This window comes from Sus scrofa, chromosome 8 (genome assembly GCF_000003025.6).
Source record: "Sus scrofa isolate TJ Tabasco breed Duroc chromosome 8, Sscrofa11.1, whole genome shotgun sequence".
In the NCBI taxonomy this organism is placed as follows: domain Eukaryota; kingdom Metazoa; phylum Chordata; class Mammalia; order Artiodactyla; family Suidae; genus Sus; species Sus scrofa.
Window position 1 is genome coordinate 82,862,826 of NC_010450.4, and position 23,915 is coordinate 82,886,740.

General features: G+C 40.0%; 1 protein-coding gene and 1 long non-coding RNA gene across 7 annotated transcripts in view; one reads left to right on the forward strand and one right to left on the reverse strand.

The window, feature by feature from the left end:
* Positions 1-2,004, reverse strand: part of LOC100523624 (methylmalonic aciduria type A protein, mitochondrial) — a 99,756-nt gene extending 97,752 nt beyond the window's left edge. Inside the window, exon 1 of one of the 2 annotated variants that reach the window (XR_002346751.1) lies at positions 1,982-2,004. The gene's annotated coding sequence lies outside the window, so the exon portion shown is untranslated. Of the gene's footprint in view, positions 1-1,773; positions 1,962-1,981 lie in introns of those variants that run through there. The other variant, XM_021101542.1, reaches the window with a different exon arrangement.
* Positions 2,142-23,915, forward strand: part of LOC102165892 — an 85,676-nt gene continuing 63,902 nt past the window's right edge. For all 5 annotated transcript variants that reach the window (XR_002346753.1, XR_002346752.1, XR_002346755.1 and 2 more), the window contains exons 1-3: positions 2,142-2,736; positions 3,733-3,997; positions 4,826-4,861. This is a non-coding gene — a long non-coding RNA (uncharacterized LOC102165892). The remainder of the gene's footprint in view (positions 2,737-3,732; positions 3,998-4,825; positions 4,862-23,915) is intronic.

The following is a 23,915-nucleotide window of genomic DNA, read 5'->3' on the forward strand; positions in this document are numbered from 1 at the left end:
GGATCTCCTTACTAACCCAAGTAGAATCCCTCCAAAACTTCCCTACAGCCTAGGACAGGGGTTCTCAAAATGTGGTCCCCAGACTGGCAGCAGCTCCATCAACTGAGAACTGATAAGAAAGGGAGATTCTCATGCTCCATACCTCCTGAACCAGAAACTCTGGAGGCAGGGTCAAGTCTGCCAGCTGATGGTGATATATGCTCAAGTTTGAGAACCACTGCCTGAGGATAAAGTCCTGTGTGGTATTGAAGGGTTTCTCAAACCAGTCTTCTTCTACTTACTGCACTTCTCAGACCTCTCCTAGGGTTTACTCAGTATCTTACCATCTTCCAAACCTGCTGCTTACTTTCCCAATTGAAATTTTACTCGCCTGCTACATCCTTCCTCACCATGACCCCTCTCCTATTCAACCCAGGTTCAACCCACTGTTTTCTTAAATCCCTTCCTGACTATCATGGTTTCTAGGTTTTCCTCTTTTTAATCCAAATTATTTTTGAGTACTCAGGTGATAATCTGCAGAGGTCATAATCTGGTTGTTCCTGGCCCACAGAGGGTGTGCGAGTGCAAAACTAAATTGGTTGCCAGTAACATTAAAAATCAAGAAAAGGGAGTTCCCGTCATGGCGCAGTGGTTGACGAATCCAACTAGGAACCATGAGGGTTGCGGGTTCTATCCCTGCCCTTGCTCAGTGGGTTAGGGATCCGGCGTTGCCTTGAGCTGTGGTGTAGGTCGCAGACGCAGCTCGGGTCCCGCGTTGCTGTGGCTCTGGTGTAGGCTGGCGGCTACAGCTCCGATTAGACCCCTAGCCTGGGAACTTCCATATGCTACAGGAGTGGCCCTAGAAAAGGCAAGAAGACAAAAAAAAAAAAAAAAAAAAAAAAAAGTCAAGTCACAAAAAACACAGATTTGGGGGCTGTGCTGGACAAAATGTGATCTGTGTATGAGAGCGCCACATTCCTACACCACAACAATCAGCTGAGGGGCAAAGTCTCAACCACTTACCAGCACCTTCCACACCAAATGTAGGCTTTTAGGCGTCTTAAAATACCTCAAACTCTAACTTACATTTCTTAGTTACATGTAACTTTTCAAGTTTTTTTTGTCCTTCCTCACAGACTACAGTGTTTAAAACAACTGAACCGTCCTGACCTTTTTTCTTATTACCTTGAATACAAAACGTTACTACATGAAAGAATATTCTGGACACTGTACACTTCAAAACAATTGGGAATCTGCACAGGTTTTCAAGAAACCTTTGACTTTCTACAAACTTGGAAAAGCTATAGTAGTGTTTATTTTCCAAAGAATATGTATTAGGACACAACTCTCAAGGTAATAAGAAATTTTACATGCTATTTTGGCTGAGGTTGTCTTTCATGTTTTAATGAGAAAGGCAAATTATTTGAATCCAGTACGTTTGCTAGAAGAGACCAAGCCCACGCCTGGCACAGTATTTGACAGAACATAGATGCTGTTTGTGACTTGGAGTTTGAACTCTACTTTTATATCCCGGATTTGATTCCATTAAAAAAAAAAAAAAAAAAGAGTTTTAATTTCACTCTTTGGTAGTGGCTACACATGACTATCGCTGCCTTTTTCCGACCCAGCCTCTGGTTCACCATTCGCCAAGCTTGGCAGCGGCAAAGTACCAGCCACCTTACCAAAACTGCCTTAATGTGACACAAGGGAAAACACACAAACCTGCCCCAAGTGATAAAATACTCTCAAACGCTGTTTAGAGAATTTCCTTTTTAAGGAGAAAACAAAACCAACCTTCCCTTTGAACCCAGTTTGCCGACGGCCTGCTCGTCCACATCCTGCCCAAACCCCCATCATCCACCTCAATAGTCTCCTCCTCCTTCCCCCGCCCCAAATCCTGCAGGGGGCGCCCCGGACGCCGAGATGGCCCCCCGGCCGGCGGCCCGTGGCGGGAACCCGGCCTTGACTCGTGACGCCGCACTAAGACTTCCCTGTAACTCACCCTCTCGAGGCCGCGGAAGTGCGGCCCCGCCCCGCCCCTTCCGCCGGACCTGTTCGCCCCGCCCCCGCCCTCGCCGGTGCGCAGGCGCCGAGCTCACTGCTGGCGCGTGGACCCCGGGGAGCGGCTGGGGGCGGAGCGCCGAGGTACGGGGCGTGGCGTCTGTCCCGGTGGACGTGGCCGAGGGCTTTGGGCGTGTGGCGCGGGCTCTTGAACATGAAGACTTCCGGGGCTGCGGTGGTGGGGAAGTCGACCGGCTGCCTCGTAGCGGAAAAGTGAGCGAGGCAGAACAGTTTACGGTCTTCACGGGTAGCTTTTTCGAGGGTAGGGTCCGTTCTCATGCTTGGCGAAGCCCGGGAGGTGGAGCCTGATCGCAGCCAGGCCCTTGCAGCCTGCGGCGGTCCGTGAACGCCGGCCTCTCCCTCATCTTCCAGTAAGCTTAGGTCTGAGGTGGAGGGCGAGGCATGGTATGTTTGACAAGCTGGAGAAATAAGGGGACTCAGACTTCGCAAAGCAGTTACCAACCTGTTGGAGTAAATGCTCAACGTTCAGCTTAAATGTAACTCAAGTTTTTAAAGCTTGGCGTAGTCTTTCACGGTTGAAAGACTAGCAGTTTTTTCTCTTGAAAGTTACCCATTCGTATTGATTAATATTTCCTAACCTGTACCCGGAGCCAGGACCCATGCTCACAGCCATCGCAAAGTCGCAAAGGGGGAAGAAGGTGAAAACCAACATGCTTAAGATTTGCGACCAGAATGGTAACTCATTTTTTTGGAAACCCTGTTAGATCCTGTAATAATTATTATCACCTGAATTTAATTGAGTTCTAGGACTTTTAGGAAAAACCGATGTCTCCCAAATCTTTGCTGTAATGTAATAAAGACAGCATCACTAGGCAATAGCAAGGATCAAATTACGGAGAATAAAAATATATGCTAGTATAATATTATGCTAATATTATAATTACTATCTGGAGCCAAGACCTCAGTCTTCATATGTGATTTGCGTAATTGCATACATTTGGGAGGGGTTAGACCTTATTTGATACGAGTTGACACTTATTGAATATAGAGCAATAAAAAGTGAATTAGTCTTCCTTAACATCTTTATTGTTTGGACTAAAAGACCACTACTTTTATCTCAGAGTAGTTGTAGACCCAAGAAAAATCACTTGTAGAAAATAAAAAGAGGGTCTAGTGGAATGAATGCATGGAGCAGTCAGACCTGGTTTCGAATAACAGCTCCTGAACACAGTAAATGCAATAAAGATAGAATTTGGGAGATGTTACTTCCTTTTTTTAACCTGGGGCTACTCATCTGTACAATGTTTCTGTGGGGTTTTTTGGTGTCAAATTTTAGGAAAGTTCAATTTTTATTACTTATGGAAATGAAGTTTGTAATTTAAAAACAATTTTTGTTTTCCCTTTTTAACCTTTAAGGCTGCACCTGCAGCATATGGAAGTTCCCAGGCTAGGGGTGGAATCTGAGCTGCAGCTGCTGGCCTATGCCATTACCATAGCAATGTGGGATTTGAGCCTAGTCTGTGACCTACACCACAGCTCACAGCAATGCTGGATCCTTAACCCACTGAGCAAGGCCAGGGATCGAACTTGCATCTTCATGGATACTGGTCAGGTTCTTTACTGCTGAGCCACAACAGGAACTCCTAGAAATGATTTTTAATCCTGCTTTTCACCCTACAAACTCTTTATAAACATTTTAGTGCATTTCACTTTTTTTTTTTCCTTATTCAGGCATTCCCTAAACTGTGTTCTCTGAAACATCAGGCCTCTGCAAAATGTTAATAGCTGCTTCGTGGAAAAAATTTACAGCATCAATACTGAGGAAAACACAAATTATTGGAAGTACACCGGTATAGCATTCTTGCCAAAATGTTTGGCCTGAATCTGTGAAGAAACACTCAGATAAATTCAGGATGTGATTTTCATGGACTTTTCAGGAATGTCAGTATCATGAAAGGCAAACAACAAAAGACAGAAGGACTGATCATCATTAATGGTAATCATGAATTAGAATTATGGATTTTTTACAGGACATTTTTTGGACAATTGGGAAAATGTGGAAGCATATACTTATGGAAGCATAATAGTTAAATTGACTTATATTTCTATAGTATTATAATTATTAGAAGAATGTTTTTGGAGTTCCTGTTGTGGTCAGCAGTCATGAACCTGACTAGTATCCATGAGGACTCTGGTTTGATCTCTGGTCTTGCTCAGCAGGCTATAGATCCAGTGTTGACATGAGCTGTGGTGTAGATCGCAGACAAGGCTTGGACCTGGCATTGCTGTGGCTGTGGTGTAGGCCAGCAGCTGCATCTCCAAGTCAACCCCTAGCCTGGGAACTTTCATATGCCAGGTGTGTGGCCCTTAAAAAGAAAAAAAAAAAATGGAGTTCCCGTCGTGGCTCAGTGGTTAACGAATCTGACTAAGAACCATGAGGTTGTGGGTTCGATCCCTGGCCTTGCTCGGTGGGTTAAGGATCCGGCATTGCCGTGAGCTGTGGTGTAGGTCGTAGATGTGGCTTGGATCCTCTGTTGCTGTGGCTCTGGCGTAGGCCGGTGTCTACAGCTCTGATTAGACCCCTAGCCTGGGAACCTCCATATGCCGCAGGATCAGCCCAAGAAAATGGCAAAAAGACAAAAAAAAAAAAAAAAAAAAAAAAAAAAATGAAAGCTTTGGTTCTTAGGAGATGCATGCTAAAATATTTAGGGTGAGGTCATGATATTTGCAGACTACTTTCAGATAGTCCAGGCCAAAAGAAAAAGTGTCTGCTGGGAGGAAATATGGTGCTGTGTTAATTATGGTTCTTTCAAATTTTCTGTAGGTTTGAAATATTCAGGATTAAGAAGTTGGGGAAAAGGTAGGTAACAACTATCTTTAAAAAAATGTATTGGTTATGTTTATAAGAAAATGCAGAATTCATTTATGTACATAGTTTTCTTATAATCTGACCTTGAAAAATAGTGTACCATATTTAAGAACTATAGGAAATCATTTGAGAAATGATCTCATTCTTAAAATTATAATATTGAACCTGTACACTGAGGTCCATTTGACAACCAAATTAATGTTAATGTATACTATTTCCCCTGCTCTATATTCTGCATTAGAATTTTAACATAAATGCATTCTTGGAATCTGTCAATCATTTTTTGAATGTTTCTTTATGCCTGCAAATATATACTGAGTGACTGCTGTGTGCCAGCCGCTATAGTAGGTTGTGGAGATACCTGTCATCAATTCAGATAAAATCTCTGCCCGCACAAAACTTATATTGAGGGATCAAGAAGAAACAGTAAATAAGCAATACATATCAAATGATTATAAGTGCTATGTAGAATAATAAACTAGAGATTAAAGGTTAAGGAGTGCCAGGTAAAAATGGGCATATATTTTATGTAGGGTGGCCAAAGAAGAACTCACTGAGGTGACCTTTCCTTTTTCTGGCTACACCTGCAGCACGTGGAAGTTCCCAGGCCAGGGATTATTCTGTGCCACAGCAGTGACAATGCTGGATCCTTAATTCACTGAGCCGCCAGGGAACTCCTGAGAAGGTGACTTTTGGGCAGAAGCCTGAAGACTGAAGAAAGCGAGGAGTGAGCTGTGGGTGTCTAATGAAAGCACATGTGGAGAACATAGTAACTGTTAGCTATTACTACTGTATTCATTTTCTACTGCTGTTGTAAAAAAATTACCATAAATTTACTAGTTTAAAAGATCACAAAGGAGTTCCCCTTTTGGCTCAGTGGTTAAGAAACCTGACTAGGATCCATGAGACACAGGTTCGATCCCTGGCCTTGCTCAGTGGCTTAAGGATCCTGGTGTCAGTAGCAGACACAGCTCGGATCCTGTGTTGCTGTGGCTGTGGGGTAGGCCGGCAGCTTCAGCTTTGATTTGACCCGTAGCCTGGGAATCTCGATATACTGTGGGTGCAGCCCTAAAAAGACTAAAGCCAAAAAAAAAAAAAAAAAAAAAAAATCACAAATACAGGTAAAGTTCTGCAGGTCTGAAGTCTAGCACTGGCTCACTGGGTGAAATAATAATGTCAGCTGACTGCATTCCTTCCAGCTGACAGGTTCTGGGGGAGAATCTGTTGCGTTGCCTTTTCCTAATTCTAGAGGCCACTTATATTCCTTCGCCTATGGCCCCTTTCATTTCAAAGCCAGTAATATTAGTCAGAGACTTCATAGATTAAAGAATTTTAAGGATTCAAGTGATTAATTTAGGCCTATCCGTATCTCTCATCTCAAGGTTCTTAACCTTAATCATATCTGCAAAGTCTCTTTTTCCTCATAAGTTAAATTATTCACAGATTCTGGTGATTAGGCTGTGGACGCCTGCCCCAGTCCACCCTCTGGCTCCCAAAGATTCATGTCTGTTCATGTGTAAAGTCTAGTCACCCCCTCTCTTGGTTCCCGGATTTTCAGCCCATTACATCTCATTTATATCTCAAAAATCCCAGATATCATCTAAATCTAAATTGGGTATAGGTGAGTATAATCCATGCTGGGGCACAAGTCCCTTTCCATTGTAGACCAGAGAAACTAGAAAACAAGTTCTCTGCTCTCAAAATACAATGGAGGAGGAGACACAGGAAAGCAGTGATAGCCATTCCCATTCAAAGAGGGAAGGAAAAAAGTCACCCAGCCGATTTCAAATCCAACCTGGCAGTCTCCATGCAGTTTCAAGGCCTAGGACTGACCCTCTATGGCTCTTGGTTTAGCTCTCTGCACTCAAGGCATTACCTTCTGGGGCCCCTAGAATTCAGGTGTGGATGTCTTTGAGGGGCCATTATTCTATCACAATCACAGTTATCAAATTTAGTTTTATTTTTTACTCATCTTCGTTTAGAAGTGGTTCTTCAGTTCTTAAGTTTCTCCATTAGCACCAGTCAGGTGGTTACTTACCTTTACACAAATATGTAGTCAGTACCAGAGGAGCTCACCATTTTCAGGAACTTTATTATATATCATTTCATGGTAAATGCAAATAAGCCATCTAATTTCTCTTGGATAGAAAGGAATACACTCCCATTTTTATACACAGATCATATTTTCCTTATATGCAGTTAATTTATTCTGGAATTAGTGATTTCTTTCAGGTCCAAGGGTGCCTATGTTATGTTTCATTATGGGATAGGCAAAGTTTTACAACTTCCAGGGTCATCATTCTTGCCCTTTAAGCACACTGGAAACCCATTTCTGCCTCCCAGCAGGTGGCAGCAAATCAATGCTCGATAAAGTGCTGTAAAATCACTGTGATTTTCTTGTCCTAGTAACCATTCTTGGATGTTGCCGACTGGCTTTTCTTAGCTAGAAAAGCAAAAAGAATATTGCTGCCAGATTATAGGAATTTATATCAATTTATCAACTAGTTGGGAGAGTATATTTATGTAACAATTTTATTATATTGGTATATTAATATTGTTCCTTGCTTGTCTCTTACACAACCAAAAATCCATTGTAAGTAGTTCCATTGGAATAATACTCAATAATGCCCCTATGTTATCTTCATAGCTAAACTGCAACAATGTTCTCTATAGCCATTAATGGGCCTATATCCATCAATACTGCACAGCATTTTAAAATTTATGAGATATAAATAAAGTATTCTTAGAGGAAATTTTTATAGCTTTTTCATTCCTTTATTAAGAAGGAAGAGTTAATGATCTAAGTCAAGGTCAGCAAAATTATCCACAGGCCACTTTCGGGCAGAGCCTACTTTGGTACGCTATAGAGCTCTGAACAAAATTAATCAAAAAGTAAAGAGACAGGGAGTTCCCGTTGTGGCTCAATGGTAACGAACCTGACTAGTATCCATGACAATGTGGGTTGGATCCCTGGCCTTGTTCAGTGTGTTAGGGATCTGGCATTGCTCTAAGCTGTGGTGTAGGTCATAGACGTAGCTTAGATCTGACGTGGCTGTGGCTGTGGCCTAGGCCGGCAGCTACAGCTCTGATTCAGTCCCTAGCCTGGCAACTTCCATACGATGCAGGTGTAGCCATAAATACATACATACATACATACATACGTACATACGTACATACATACGACCAGTACCTAGAATGAAAGATCATTAAAGATCCCATAGACATTAAAACACTGATTCTCAGAGCTGTTTTTGTCCCTAAGAGCATTTGGCTGTGTCTAGAGATCTTTTTTGTTGTCACACTATCAGCACTCAGTGGGTAGCAGTCAGGGTTATTGCTGAACACTCGACAACTGCACAGGTCTGTCTCCCACAGCAGTTTTCTTGCCCAGATATAAACAGTAGTGAGGCTGAAAAATTCTACTTAAAATCGTAAAAGGAGGATATTCTAAACAAGTTTAGGTCAATAAAATTTGGTAACTTAGAATAAATGGACAAATGCCTTGAAAAACAAAACTCACCAAAACAGACTCAGAAGAAATAGAAAATCTGAGTAGTTGTACATTTATTACAGCATTTGAATTCATAACTAAAAACCACTTTACAAAGAAAACTTCAGATCCAGATGCCTTCACTGGTGAATTCCATCAACATTTACAGAACACACAATGTCAATCTTATATAAATTCTTTGAGAAAATAGAGAAGAGAATACTCTCCAACAAATGTTATGATAATGACTAACCCTGATAGAAATATATGTCCAAGATGTTAGAAGAAAAAATTATGGAACAATATCATATCTATGAATGTAGGTGAAAAAATCCTATACAAAACACTAGTTAAGTTGGACACAGCAATACAACAAAAGTATAAAATACAATGGCCAGCTGGGATTTTCTCCAGAATGCAAGGTTTGTCCAAGATTTGATAAAGAATGTAATTGGAGTTCCCATTGTGGCTCAGTGGTTAACTAATCCGACTAAGAAACATGAGGTTGTGGGTTCGATCCCTGGCCTTGCTCAGTGGGTTAAGGATCCGGCATTGCCGTGAGCTGTGGTGTAGGTTGCAGAGGCGGCTCGGATCCCACGTTGCTGTGGCTCTGGTGTAGGCCAGCAGCTATAGCTCCAATTCAACCTCTAGCCTGGGACCCTCCATATGCCATGAGAGCAGCCCTAGAAAAGGCAAAAAGACCAAATAAATAAAGAATGTAATTTAATCAATTGATAAAGGAGAAAATTTTATGTTTTCATCTTGATAAGCTCAGAGAGCGATTTGACGCAATTTATTTTCAATTGATAGCAAAAACAGGGAGTTCCTGTCATGGCACAGCACAAACGAATCCGACTAGGAACCATGAGGTTTCGGGTTCGATCCCTGGCCTCGCTCAGTGGGTTAAGGATCTGGCGTTGCCATGAGCTGTGGTGTAGGTCACAGATGTGGCTTGGATCTGGCATGGCTGTGGCTGTGGTGTAGGCTGGCAGCTATAGCTCCGATTAGACCCCTAGCCTGGGAGCCTCCATTTGCCATGGTGCAACCCTAAAAAGACAAAAAAAAAAAAAAAAAAAAAAGAACAAAAACACAAAACAGGAAAGTAGAACTAACTTCATATTATAAAGACATCTGTAGCTACTGTAAGACCAATACCTACTGTCATGCTCAGTGTAAATTAGTCAATCCTAGGATTGGAAAGAAGGTGAGAATGTCTGCTCTCACCAGTTCTATTCAACTTTGTATTCAAGGTCCTAGATGGTATAATAGGCAGAAATTAACAAAAGAGGCATAAAGATTAGAAAACTGTATATTCACAAGGGTCTATGTAGAAAGGCTTTTTTTTCTTTTCTTTTCTTTTTTTTTTAGGACCACAGCATGGCATATAGAGGTTCTCAGGTGAGGGGTTGATTGGGAGCTGCATCTGTGACCTACACCACAGCTCACAGCAACCCTGGATCCTTAACCCACTGAGCAAGGCCAGGGATTGAACCTGCATCCTCGTGGATACCAGTCAGATTCGTTTCTGCTGAGCCACAATAGGAACTCAAAGGCCTATTTTTTTTAAACTATTACATTGATTGCCTTTAGATTAATAGATTGTCCATGAAGAAAATCAATCTGTTAAAATTAGTGAGCTCATAGGATAAAAGGTTAATATATAAAATCAATATTTCTGGGAGTTCCCATTGTGGTGCCATGGAAATGAATCCAACTAGGAACCATGAGGTTGTGGGTTCGATCCCTGGCCTTGCTCAGCGGGTCAGGGCTCCAGTGTTGCTGTGAGCTGTGGTGTAGGCCTGCGGCTACAGCTCCAATTAGACCCCTAGCCTGGGAACCTCTATATGCTGCGGGTGCGGCCCTAAAAAGACAAAAAAATATATATATGTATTTCTGTATGTTAGCAAGCAGCAATTAGAAAATAAAAATTTTAAATGTACCGTTTATAATAGTATTATAAATACCTAGGAACAGTTTTTAACGAAAGATATGCAAGAGCTGTGCTGTGAGGCTGCAAAATTTTGCTGATACGAAAGAAGGTCTAAGTCGATGGAAATGTATAACATATTTGTGCACACAGAACATACACCAAGAAAGACCATCATCGGGGCAAAAACACATCTCAGTTCATTTAGAAGGATTCAAACATGCAAAATTTGCTCTCTGGCCACATTGAAAATAAAATAGAAGTCAATGATAGATTTCTGGAAAATTCCCAAATCTCGATAATCAAAGGCATAGATTTTCTAGACTGCTTTCTTAGAAGTTCAATTGACACCGACCACATTTTTCTTCCCTGCACAGACAGTTGCATGATGTGGGAATTGATTATGGACGTAGTAATGCCCCTTTCTAACCGCCTGTGCTCAGCCAGCACCGTCCTGTGACTGGGAATGCTAGGATAGCTGTTAGGAATGTTGCACTGAAACAGAGTTAACAGCATATTTAAGATTCACGAAATCGTTCCCATTTCTTGTTTCCCTCACAGTCTGAAAATGCTGACGGAAAATCTGGGCATAAGACTATGGGTGTAGTTGACAAAACAGAAAATCTGTTCTTGGACAGCTTTTGATGAATTTAATAAGTAGGAAGATAATGAACACAGACTACATTTGCATAATAGCATAATGGGAAAACTTATTGAATGATGCTAACTCTCTGAGGAAACTGTAGTTTGGAAATTGAAGATAAGATTCTGGTCCTGGCAAGATTACCCATTTTATTTAACGGTGATGCATGGTTTTAAAGGGGGGAAGCCCCCACCTGCTTTATTCTCACTGATCTTAAGTATCTTTTCATCTTATTTTTCTGGTCAAAAATTAAAATTCATTTTTATTAGAAAATTTCCAACATCCATATTTGTCCCAAGAGTACCTTTTTTAAGGATGAATTTTATTTTTTAAGGCTGCACCTGCAGCACATGAAAGTTCCCAGGCTAGGGGTTGAACTGGAGCCCTAGCCACTGGCCTACGCCACAGCAACACAGGATCCGAACTGTTTTTGACCTATGCCACAACTCACAGCAATGCCAGATCCTTAATCCACTGAGCAAGGCCAAGGATTGAACCTGTGTCTACATGGATTCATTTAGGTTCAGTCCACTGAGCCATGATGGGAACTCCCTTTTTCAAGGATTTGTAGAAATAAATATTTCTCTTTAATAGAACTTTGGAAGAATTGTGGGCTGTAAATCTTTATTTATATATTTATTTTTTTGTCTTTGTCCACCTGCCCTCCAGCAGTGACCTGAGCCATAGCAGTGGCAGCACTGGATCCTTAACCCACTGTGCCACAAGGGAACTCCTATAAATCACTTTTAATATTTAAGTTTTTTTCCACCTTGAAAAGGATTTTAATTTACTCCCCCCATCAATATTGGTTAATTTAGCCAGATAATTTTTTTTTTTTTGTCTTTTTGCTATTTCTTTGGGCCGCTCCCGAAGCACATGGAGGTTCCCAGGCTAGGGGTCAAATCGGAGCTGTAGCCACTGGCCTACGCCAGAGCCACAGCAACGTGGGATCCGAGCCGCCTCTGCAACCTACACCACAGCTCACGGCAACGCCGGATCGTTAACCCACTGAGCAAGGGCAGGGACCGAACCCGCAACCTCATGGTTCCTAGTCGGATTCGTTAACCACTGCGCCACGACAGGAACTCCAGCCAGATAATTTTCAATTTTCATTTTGTAAGTAGTTTAGAAGACTTTTTTGCCCTGAGGTTTCCTTCCTTTTTTTTAAAAAAAGTGTTTTTATTTAAATGTTTTTTTTCCAGTATCTACCTTTTGCAGGTTTTAACTTCACACTACTGATGATTATTCTAAAAATAATTACACCATTTTGGTATAATTTTCTAAAATTTCAGGGGAACTATTCTTTCTGATACTCTTTCTGTTCTAGGTTTCAATGTAAAGGGAAAACCGAATGTGATGACTTATTAACAGCTAATGATAGCTGACATTATTGAGCTGTTTGATGGCCATTGTTCTGTTATCATAATATTAATTGTTCCTCTCAACATCCCTTGAGATAGATGCCACTGTATCCCCACACTTGGAAGGAAACTGAGCTCAAGGAGATTAACCCCGTGCCCAAAGTCAAATCATTCATGAGTGGCTTGAAGCCAAGGTTTGAGTTCATGTCCTTGACTCTGGTGTCCACATACTTCATTGTTGGTCTAGCTGCCATTTTGCTGTGTATTTACTAGATTTACAGGATTATTTCAGATCCCTCAACCTATTATGGCCGGTGTAATTTCAGTGTTACCTCTCTCTACCATGTGATATAATAGCAGCCCAGCTCACTACATGCAGATTTTTCCAGTGTGATACACAATTGCACCACACGATGGTGCCAATGAAGTGAGAAGCCGTGTGCGGCTAGTGTTGATATTAGGCTCAGACCTAAATATAAATGTTAACAGGATGTAATTAAAGGTGTTAAAAAATAATTTTTTAAAAAAAGCAGCCATAAAGAATTAACAGTCTAGAGCGTCTTTTTCAAACATAAGGAGTGAAAAGATCACAGCTAAAAAAAGGGTACGAGTAATTGACTCATAAAAGTTAAAAAGATAAAAGATGAGCCTTTGTATTCATGAAGAAGTATGTGGGACAGATGTCAGAGACTTCCCACAGGAAGGAAAACACCAAAGGAAATGAATTAAATGAGAGCAGGTGACTTACAAAAAAAAAAAATAATAATAATGAAGAAAGAGACCAGCTGCATAGTGCTATAGCTCCAGGGTCAAATGGATAACTGTTCCAGTAAGATTCCACAGTAAGTGCAAACGGGTTAGCAAAAGCCAGTCAGTAAAAGATTTTAGAAAACCTTTAAATAGACATCATTACTTCCTTTTCTAACAAGGATAAGCATACCTATATTTTCCCTGCGGTATCAAAGATATAACCTACTATAGAAGAAAGAATTACTCTTTCTCAGAAACTGATTGAAGCAAATCCTTACACATCTGTTACAGTGATCCAAGCGACTCTCAAAAATGTGATGCCTGCAACATCAGCTTCACCTGAAATTATTAGACATGTCAATTCTTTGGCCCCACCCCAGACTTACTGTATTGGAAACTCTGGGCGTGGAGCTGTCCAGGTGCTTCTGATGCTCCTGAAAGTTCAAGCTCGACTGTATCACTGGAGAAAAAGAAAAGGAGAAAAGAAATTCATCAAAACATTATTAATAATACAAAGATTACAAACGAAAATTATGTTCTATCATTAAAGAAATATTAAGTAGGAATTGCCATTGTGGCTCAGGGGTAATGAACCTGACTAGTATCAACAAGGAAGAGGGTTTGATCCTTGGCCCTACTCAGTGGGTTAAGGGTCTGGTGTTGCTCTGAGCTGTGGTATAGGTCGCAGACGTGGCTCAGATCCTGTGTTGCTGTAGCTGTGGTGTAGGCCACCAGCTACAACTCTTAATAAGACCCCTAGACTGGGAATTTCCATATGCAGTGGGTGTGGCTCTTAAAAAAAAGGGGAAAAAAAAAAAAAGGAAAATTAAACAGTGGCAATTTATTGAGGCATTTAAACATGTTTGATGGATAGTTTTTAATAGTGGAAAATGCCTATGATATATAGGAAGTCAGAATACAAAATTGATCTCAATTATGTAAAAGCAATTCTCACGGAATAAAAGCCAGAAGGAAACAAGCAAACCTAGTTAATAGTGGTTGCCTTGGAATGATGGGATTATGTGCACCTTTTTTTTTTTTTTCTGCTTCAGAATATTGCAGATGCTGTTTTTCAGGTTTTCTATGAGAAGCCATTTATTCCTATTAAAATACATCTTATCAACATAACGATTAAGGAAGAAGTAAAGGGAAACAGAAAGGGACTTTTCAAAGTCAAAATACTAGTTGGAGGTATCATTCTTGTTCATTTTTTTCTCCTAAACATATGGTCACTAGAGAAAAAATGGACACAGTGACAGTATAAGACATAAAGAAAAACACAGTCATCATGTTGTTTACCAGAGAGACTAGGCACAGAAAGACCATATTGATGTGTATTTAGTTTGAAACAAGTACAAGGAATAAAAATTTAACAGAAAATCTTGTTACAGACACTAACCATGTGCTTTACTCTTTTCAGTATCAGTAGTTAATGAAAATATTAAGTGTTCTAAGGTAATGTAAAGGAAAATGTCTTCAAATTTAGAAAAAGCATAGGCTTAAACATGTTACCCCAAGAAGATTTTTTTTTATTTTATACTTATGTCATTTGAATTAATCACCTGACAAATGAAGTAGGAAAAACAACGCTCAGATGACTATGATTTTAAAGATTAGTATCTGTCTATCTGTATGTCTAGGTGTCATCTATGTTTATGTGTATCTTAAATGATAGACTCTAATTACTTCTTTCTGACAAGGACCTATAAAATATATGTTCAATTTGGTAATATATTAGGCCACAAAAAACAGCAATTTTTTTAAAAATCTGAAATTAAAACAGGTCACATTCTCTAAAAAATAATAAAATATAATCAAAATTAATAATTAGTGGTCAAACAAGAAGGAAAAGAGCAATCCTTTGGAAATTGAGCTAGGAAATTATTCCAAATAAGTCTTAAAACAAAAAGGAAATCAAGGAGTTCTTATAGTGGCTCAATGGTAAACAAACCCGAATAGTATCCATGAGGACGCAGGTTCGATCCCTGGCCTCGCCCGGTGGGTTAAGGATCTGGTGTTGCTGTGGCTGTGGTGTGGGTCACAGATGTGGCTCAGATCCTGCGTTGCTATGGCTGTGGTGTAGGCCAGCAGCTATAGCTCTGATTTGACCCCCTAGCCCGGGAAAATCCATATGCTGCAGATGCAGCCCTAAAAAGACAATAGACCAAAAAAAAAAAAAAAAAAAAAAAAGGAAATCAAAGTAGCAATTATAGATTCTTAACAAAGGAAGGATCTGAAATAATAAAACTAATGGGATGCATACGAAGAGGAACTCAGAAACAAATTCATTATTTAAATATTTTCAGTATTTAAAAAAGAAAGCCTAAATTAACTAAGCATTCAACTCAGTAAGTTAGAGAATTTAAAAAAGGAAAGCAGTAAGGATAAAAGCAGAAATCAAAGAATTATGAAATTAAAACAGTTATAAGTGGACCAAGAGTTATATCTTTGTAAGGAAAATAATACAAAAAAATACCCTGGGAATTTCTAGTTAAGAAACATACACATGCAAGCACACATTTTTACATTAGGAATGAGAAAGGGGATAGAAACACATGTTGAATATGATTTTTCTTGTTCTAAAAGACAGATTTTTCCCATAATATGGAAGCCTGCATTACTTAGAGCAGCCCTCTCAGCTGGAGGGAAGAAAAGCTTAAAATGATGGATAGCACAAAAAAATAAGCTCTTACAGAGATCTCATGGGATAGGAAAACATTTCCAGGCCAACATCTAAATAAAGGAGGGACCCCGGAAATATTAGCAGGGCACTTGAACTGCTTTAGCCCTAAGAAAATTGCTAAACCATACCAATTTTGGCTCTAATAGTTAGCTTTATGAAGTGTGGACAACAGAATCCCAGGGTCCACCCAAGGTGAAGAACTGAAGAGTGGTCCTGGAACAAATCCCCTGTGGATACTTAGTGATGGGACGTCTGTGTTACAGCTACCTTTAGGAGTTGGAGGGGATTGTGTTTGAGAGAAGGAGTGAGGAAGGCTTCTGGGAAGCTGACAGTGTTTATTTCTTGAACACTTGTAAGTAGTGGCTACATGACTAGTTACATCACATTTTATCATTTATCAATCAGTGTATATGTATTTCCTGTATGTATCTATTTTCTATCTATCTAATGTATTTCACAATACAATTTTTTTTTTTTTTTGGTCTTTTTGTCTTTTTTTTGTTGTTGTTGTTGTTGCTATTTCTTGGGCCGCTCCCGCGGCATATGGAGGTTCCCAGGCTAGGGGTTGAATCGGAGCTGTAGCCACCGGCCTACGCCAGAGCCACAGCAACGCGGGATCCGAGCCGCGTCTGCAACCTACACCACAGCTCACGGCAACGGCAGATCGTTAACCCACTGAGCAAGGGCAGGGACCGAACCCGCAACCTCATGGTTCCTAGTCGGATTCGTTAACCACTGCGCCACGACGGGAACTCCACAATACAATTTTTTTAAATATACACATCATGTTCTCCGACATTTCAATTCAATCAAGCTGAGAGGGCATTAAGAAAGTAATAGAGAGGAGTTCCCTTCATAGCTCAGTGGTTAATGAACCCAACTAGGATCCATGAGGTTGCAGGTTTGATCCTTGGCCTCTCTCAGTGGGTTAAGGATCCAGGATTGCTGTGAGCTGTGGTGTAGGTTGCAGACACGGCTTGGATCTGGTGTGGCTGTGGCTGTGGTGTAGGCTGGTAGCTGTAGCTCCGATTAGACCCCTAGCCTAGGTACAGCCCTAGAAAGGAAAAGAAAAAAATAAAAAAGAAAGAAAGAAAGAAAGAGAAAAGTGGTCCCCTTGTGGCCCTGTGGGTTAAGGATCTGGTGTTGTCACTGCATCAGCTTGGGTTGCTGCTGTGGCTTGGATTCGATCCCTGGCCCAGGAATCTTGGCATGCCATGGGTGTGGCAAAAAAAAGAGAAACTTCCCATATGTTTGCAAAAAAAAAAAAAAAATCACTGGATAAAATGTTACAGTGAAAATTAGAATACATTTTGAACTGAATAATAATGGAAATAATACATAACAAAAACTAATAGGATGCAGATAAGCTGTACATAGAAGGCAATTTACTGCCTTAAATGCCCAGTATAAGAAATAAAGAAAGGCTGGAGATGAATGAGTAGGGCATCATCTCAAGAAGTCAGAAAAACACTGGCAAAATAAATTCACAATACATAGGAGGAAATAATAAGAAAACAAGCAAAAAGAAAATGAAATAGAAAACATACAATGAAGAGAAACAACAAAACCAAAAGTTGGATCTTTGAAAAGATTAATAAAATTCTAAATCTTCTAGGTGAATGATCAAAAACAAAGAGACATGAAAGTTTCTGGGTGGTACAGAGGGTTAAGGATCTGGCATTGCAGCAGCTGTGGCGCAGGTCAAAACTGCAGTGCAGGTTCCATCACTGGCCCAGGAACTTCCATGTGCCTCAGGCTTGGCCCCCACACCAAAAAAAAAAAAAAAAAACCCAAAGAGTTAGGGCACAAAAAAGTCAGTATAAAGAATAGAAAGTAGATTCTAAGAGAAGTTAATAATAATGTACATAATAATGTGAGGGCATTGTGAATATTTTAATGTCAACCAATTTGAAAATTTAGATGAAATAGATGAATGCTTAAAAAATATAACCAACTGCAAATTTGCCAAAGGGGAGTGGGATGGATGAGGAGTTTGGGGTTGGTTGATGTAAACTATTACATTTAGAATGGATAAGCAGGGAGTTCCCGTCATGGCTCAGTGGTTAGTGAATCCGACTAGGAACCATGAAGTTGTGGGTTCGATCCCTGGCCTTGCTCAGTGGGTTAAGGATCCGGCGTTGCCATGAGCTGTGGTGTAGGACGCAGCTCAGATCCCGAGTTGCTATGGCTGTGGCGTAGGCTGCCAGCTACAGCTCCAATTAGACCCCTAGCCTGGGAACCTCTATATGCCGAGGGAGCAGCCCTAGAAATGGCAAAAAGACAAATAAGTAAGTAAGTAAATAAATAAATAAATAGAATGGATAAGCAATGAGGTCTTGCTGTTTAGCACAGGGAGCTAGATCCAATCTCTTGGGGTAGACCATGATGGAAGATAACATAAGAAAAGGAATGTGTATGTATATATATATGTATGGCTGGGTCATTTTGCTATAAAGCAGAAATTGGCACAACAATGTAAATCAACTATAATTTAAAAAGGTAAATATGTATAAAATATATATAACCACAACCTATACACAAAAATACATAGATAAATAGTCCTATAACCATTGAAAAAAAAATTGAACCAGAAGTCATAAATATTCCAATTTTAAAAAGTCTTCAGGCCCAGATGTTTTCACCAGTGGGTTCCGGCAAAAAATCTAGTTTCACACAAATGTTCCCAGACAATAGAAAAGAAGGAAAACTCCCCTACTAATTTTATTAAGCTACCATAACTTGGATATGAAAATCTACCAAAAACTTTTCAAGGAAATTATTTACAGGCCAGTCTGAAACATATATTTAGATGCATAATCATGATGGAAACTAACATCAAATATAGCAATGTACAAAAGTACAGTAATTCAAGACCAAGTTGAGGTTCTCCCAGAATGTAGATTTGATTTTAATTAGAAGATCAACAAATGTAATTCACCACATTGCCAAATCATGGGGGAGATGCTAAAAGCTGATATAAGACTTAAGCTTATTCAAGAAACACAAAGGTATTTTAATTCTGACTCTTAAATCTACATCAGCTTGATGGTGTTAGGGAAGCATCTTAGACTGTGTTTATTATAACTTTAAAGATTTAAATCAAGAATGAATTATAAGGAGTTCTCCTGTGGTGTAGAGGCTTGAGGATCCAGGGTTATCACTTCAGAGGCTTGGGTCTCTGCTATGGTGTGGGTTCGATCCCTGGCCTGGAAACTTTCACATGCTGCAGTGGTGGGACCAAAAAAAAAAAAAAAAAGAATGAAAGATAAATGTTATTAAATGTCTTTCTTTTTATCCCATCAGATAGTCATTTGGTTTTTCTCCAATGATCTATTTAACATAATACATTGTATTTATAAAGTATAAATATTGGCAAGGGATGATCAAACTATTTTATTTCCTGATAGTATTATTGTCTACCAAGAAAAGTAATTTTACAACTGTTATAACTGAAAAGAGAGTGTCACCTGACTCTCTAGAAATATTTGGCATCAGCAGGTTAGTCTCCATTCTTTCTCCCTGGAACATGAGGGGTTAATAAACTGACAGCACTCCTAATTAAGTCACACTAAGATCTGTGTGTTCCTTCCCAGAAAAATAAATAATAATACATAATGCAAATGAGAACATTTAATGTTTTAAAGCCGTGTTAAAGATCTTACTTGTCTAGAAATTATGCTTCTTGCTATTTAATACTTAGAGCATAGGTAGGCAAGTTAGCCCTAACGAGGTTAAAATTATTTTTGGAGATCACCACCGACCTGTCTCACTGATAAGAGTATTGAGATGGGAGGATACTGTGAGCACAGGCTCTGACCCAGAGGAGGAAGTAGCAGGGGTGGGAAGAACCCCCTTTTGTGATGAGTAAGGCAGTGGTCCCAAGAAACCTCTCCTTCACAAGAGAGCTGGAAGTCAGAAGGTATTGTTTGAATGTGCTTAATCATGTTTGACATGGAATAAAAGGAAATCAAAATCCTTTGACTGGTCTCCATTTCTTTGTATTAAAATTTCCACTTCCTATGACCAGAATTGAGAGCTGGACTAAGACCTCACCAAAGAAAGGAGAGCAGTTGGTAAATTGACAAGCTTCTTACATAGAAACTTGAGTAAGGAAGTCAAAATAAAACAATTTTTTTTTTTGTCTTTTGTCTTTTTAGGGCTGTACCAGCGGCACATGGAGGTTCCCAGGCTAGGGGTCAAATTGGAGCTACAGCTGCCGGCCTATGCCACAGCCACAGCCACAGCAACTCAGGATCTAAACCTCGCTGTGATCTACACCACAGCTCCCTGTAACATGGGATCTTTAACCCAGGGAGTGAGGCCAGGGATTGAACCGGTGTCCTCATGGATACCAGTTGGGTTCATTAACCACTGAGCTACGATATGAATTCCCAAAATAAGACAAATTGATAAATATGAATAACTTTCCTTTAAACAGCAACACTAGTGATAACGGAACAATAATAAATGCCTGACTCACAATGTCAACAAAAGATTTGTATATGATACAGATGGAATCACAAATAAATTGAAGATCTCTGGTGGTTCAGTGGGTTAAGGGTCCGGCATTCTCACTGCTTTGGCTCAGCACACTGCTGCAGTTGTGGTTTGATCCCTGGCCCAGGAGCTTAAAAAAACAAAACAAAACAAAACAAAAAAAAACCAGAAAGTAGAGAAAGGAAGCATTATTTAATCAAAGGTCTAGAGACAGTTGGTTAATCAGGCAGGGAAGCAACAGCAGGGCATTCATTAAGGAATTTTTAAAGTTGTGTTTGGTGATGGACTTTTTTTTCCAAGTGGAAGGAAAGAAGTTTTTAAAAAGCAGATTATATTAAAAGTATAAGCAGTTCCCTCAAAGCGTCATTCAGTATTTATCAAACTCTCTATATATTTCTGCTGAACTTGGAAAGAATAGCTTTGGTCCCATGACTAATATTCAGCAGTCTATGATAAATATTCCTGATCCCATTTGCACCCAATTCAAATGTGCTTATTTTGTTTCTTTTCAGTTTCACAAGATAAGGGAGACAGAATTGAACTGCTGTTTCTTTTTTGATCCTAAGCACTATTTCAGCTTGTTGGAGGAAATGAGAAATGTCTGTTTATTTAATTAAAAGAATTCCACTGGGTGTGTTAGCAGGTCTTCCTACTGACAGGGCAGGCAACTAACAAAAGGATCACAAGTTGTGGGGTCAATTGTTCCTTTATTTTCCAGTCTATCTTGACAGTTCTTGGGAACATCATCCAATTTTGTCTGAAGATGCTTTATTGTAGATCTTGAAATAACCATTTCCTACCTCACATGGTAAATCATGATTTCCTCCCTAGTGACAGCTGATAGAGGTACCTTCCAAATATCCTATGACTATTGATTAATGCAGATTTCTGGTTGGAAAGAGAACTAACCCAAAAGCTGGTGGTCTCACAGAGAAAGCCTGGGGCCACTCGGAGCAGGTGACTGCTCCTTATTCCAGCGGATCCTCCCCTCAGCCTTACAGGCTTGATTTATAATCTCTCAGGTAAGGACTCAAGTTCAGCCTGGAGACCAGTGAATGTGACCAGAATGCCAATTTATTGATCAGTCACAAAAATGTTACATATACTTATCAGTAATTCTCTCTACAGGTAAATTCCCATTTGAGTCCAAATTTCAGTTAGAAAGGAGCAAGATTTTAATGGCTGGTGTCATCAATCTGTAATCCCCGATACAGCAGCTTCATTTTGGGGTTTTATCTTCTGTATTGCTGATCACCAGTTTTGATTGATATATGCCTCTTTTTTGTTACATATGATTAAATATTCCATCAGAAACAGTCACGTTGTTGTCAGGCAAGGGTGTATTTCTTATCCCCATGGTGATCTTGCACTATTGATAAAATGATGCTTCATAAGTTTTTAAATAGTTTATTCTCGAGTTTAGCTGTATTTTTTTTCTTTTGGTATCCTTTTTTTTTTTTTTCTTTTTTTGCCTTTTAGGGACATACCTGCAGCATATGGAGGTTCCCAGGCTAGGGGTGCAATCAGAGCCACAGCTGCTCGCCTACATCACAGCCACAGCAACACAGGATCAAAGCTGCGTCTGCAACCTATACCACAGGTCATGGCAACGCCAGATCCTTAATCCACTGATTGAGGCCAGGGATCAAACCCACAACCTCATGGTTCCTAGTCAGATTGTTTCCACTGCGCCACGAGGGGAACTCCCTCTTTTTTGTATTCTGAGGAGCATCTTGACTTTAAACATAAGATGCGTGAGAACAGAAATCTTGTCTGTCTCATTCACAACTGTACCCCAGAACCTAGAATGGTGCCAGTAACATAGTAAACACCAATAATAATAGTCGTAATTGAAAGAGCAAAGAATGTTGTGTCTTAAGTATTCTGCACTATACAAATGTTAGAAAACACAACATATACTAAGTATCCATGGATTATCCCCCTTCTTGAGTATCTTGAAGGGTAGAACTCACACAGCACTTGCCTTTGACCCACCTGTTTAAATAAGACCTTCCTGCCCCTGCCTGCCTCTTTATTACTCTTCTCTCATCCTTCTTTTTCTTCAGCACTTAACGACAACCGGAGGTTTGCAATTCACGTGTGTTTATTTATTTAAGGTCTGAATCTCAAGCTTCAGAAGGGAGGGAGTGTGTTTCATAGACAGACTATATCAATATCCCAGCTTTATGCTGCGGGCTTCATGATATTCAATAAAAATCACCTGAAGTTTTATGAGCCAGATCTAGCGTAGGAGGAGTAACTAATGACTTGGGGACTTTGGATATCATGCTGGTTGCAGGATGAGCTATTTTGGAGGGCAGACAGCCATTCCGATACCCCCAGATCTGACCCCATAGAGAACTGCTGCTCACAGGCCGCCTCTGGGTCATCAGTGTTCCCAGGCCATCCAGCGAAGGAAAGCGCAAGGAAGCAATTTAGTTCATTTTGTAACTCTGAACGTTAAGATTAACTTATCATGTGGGTAGGAATCCAGTCACATGCTTGATAGTTGCTAATGTTCCTAAAATCTGTTCATTTCAACCAACATTCAGTTAATGGCATGCTTTGCCTTGACTTTTTCTTTTCCCCTTCTCTTTTTATGACTGCACCTGCAGCATATGGAAGCCTTGGGGTTGACTCGGAGCTGCAGCTGAGGCCTATGCCACAACCACAGCAACAATGGATCTGAGCTGAATCGGCAACCTGCTCTGCATCTTGTGGCAACACCAGATCCTTAACCCACTGAGCAATGCCAGGGATCAAACCTGCATCCTCACGGAGACTAGTCTGGTCCTTAACCCTGCCAAGCTATAATGGAAATGCGTATTTTTTTTTTTTTGCCTTGACTATTAAATTGTATGTATTTGCATCTAATTTTGCGCTTTCATTGTGTGTTATAATAGGCAGTTCACAAAAACATATCAAGTGCTTTGAGGTAAAGTATAAAGTAGTGATGAAAATGGTAAGGTAAATAGAACAACACGATAAATGTAAACAGTGAACAGGAGCCCAATGCAAAATCGAATGTGAGGCTGTATATGTTAGAACAGGAGAATCTTGATGAATATGTGAAAATTGGATTTTATCAGACCAGCAATCAATTTGCCTCCAGTTTCTATTGCATTGTCTGTTACAAAACTTGGTTAAAGAATGGCAAGAAGCCACAGAGGCTTTTGCATTGCTTTCAAAGTACCATGACCTTTCTGATAAACCAATTGAGTTTTTCCTGAGCAAGCACAAAATAATGCTTTCTAATATGAAATTGATCAGTTTTGTCATTTAAAGGTGGAGAAGAGACCCAAACGAAAGAAACATTCGTCAAAGCTGTGTACCAAAAACAAACAAACAAAATACCCCCAGCCAACCAAACAACAAAAAGCAAATATAGAAGTCACATATTGCTAATAGGGGTATAAATCCAGCTATAAGGTTAATGATAATTACTGTGCTCAGGAAGAAACTAATTAACGACTGAGAATTTCATAATCCAAGTGGGCTGTTGTGCATCATATAATATTAATGGCATCTAGCACACAAGGGCTGTTCCATCATGAGTGCCTGCTGGCAGATATTTGGCTTTTACATTTGGAAACAATCACAGATAGGCAGAGTATCCATAAATACTTGGCAGAAATGTGCAGAAATATATGAAGGGGAAGTGCTCAGTGACCTACAGCTTCGTTTATTGCCGCAC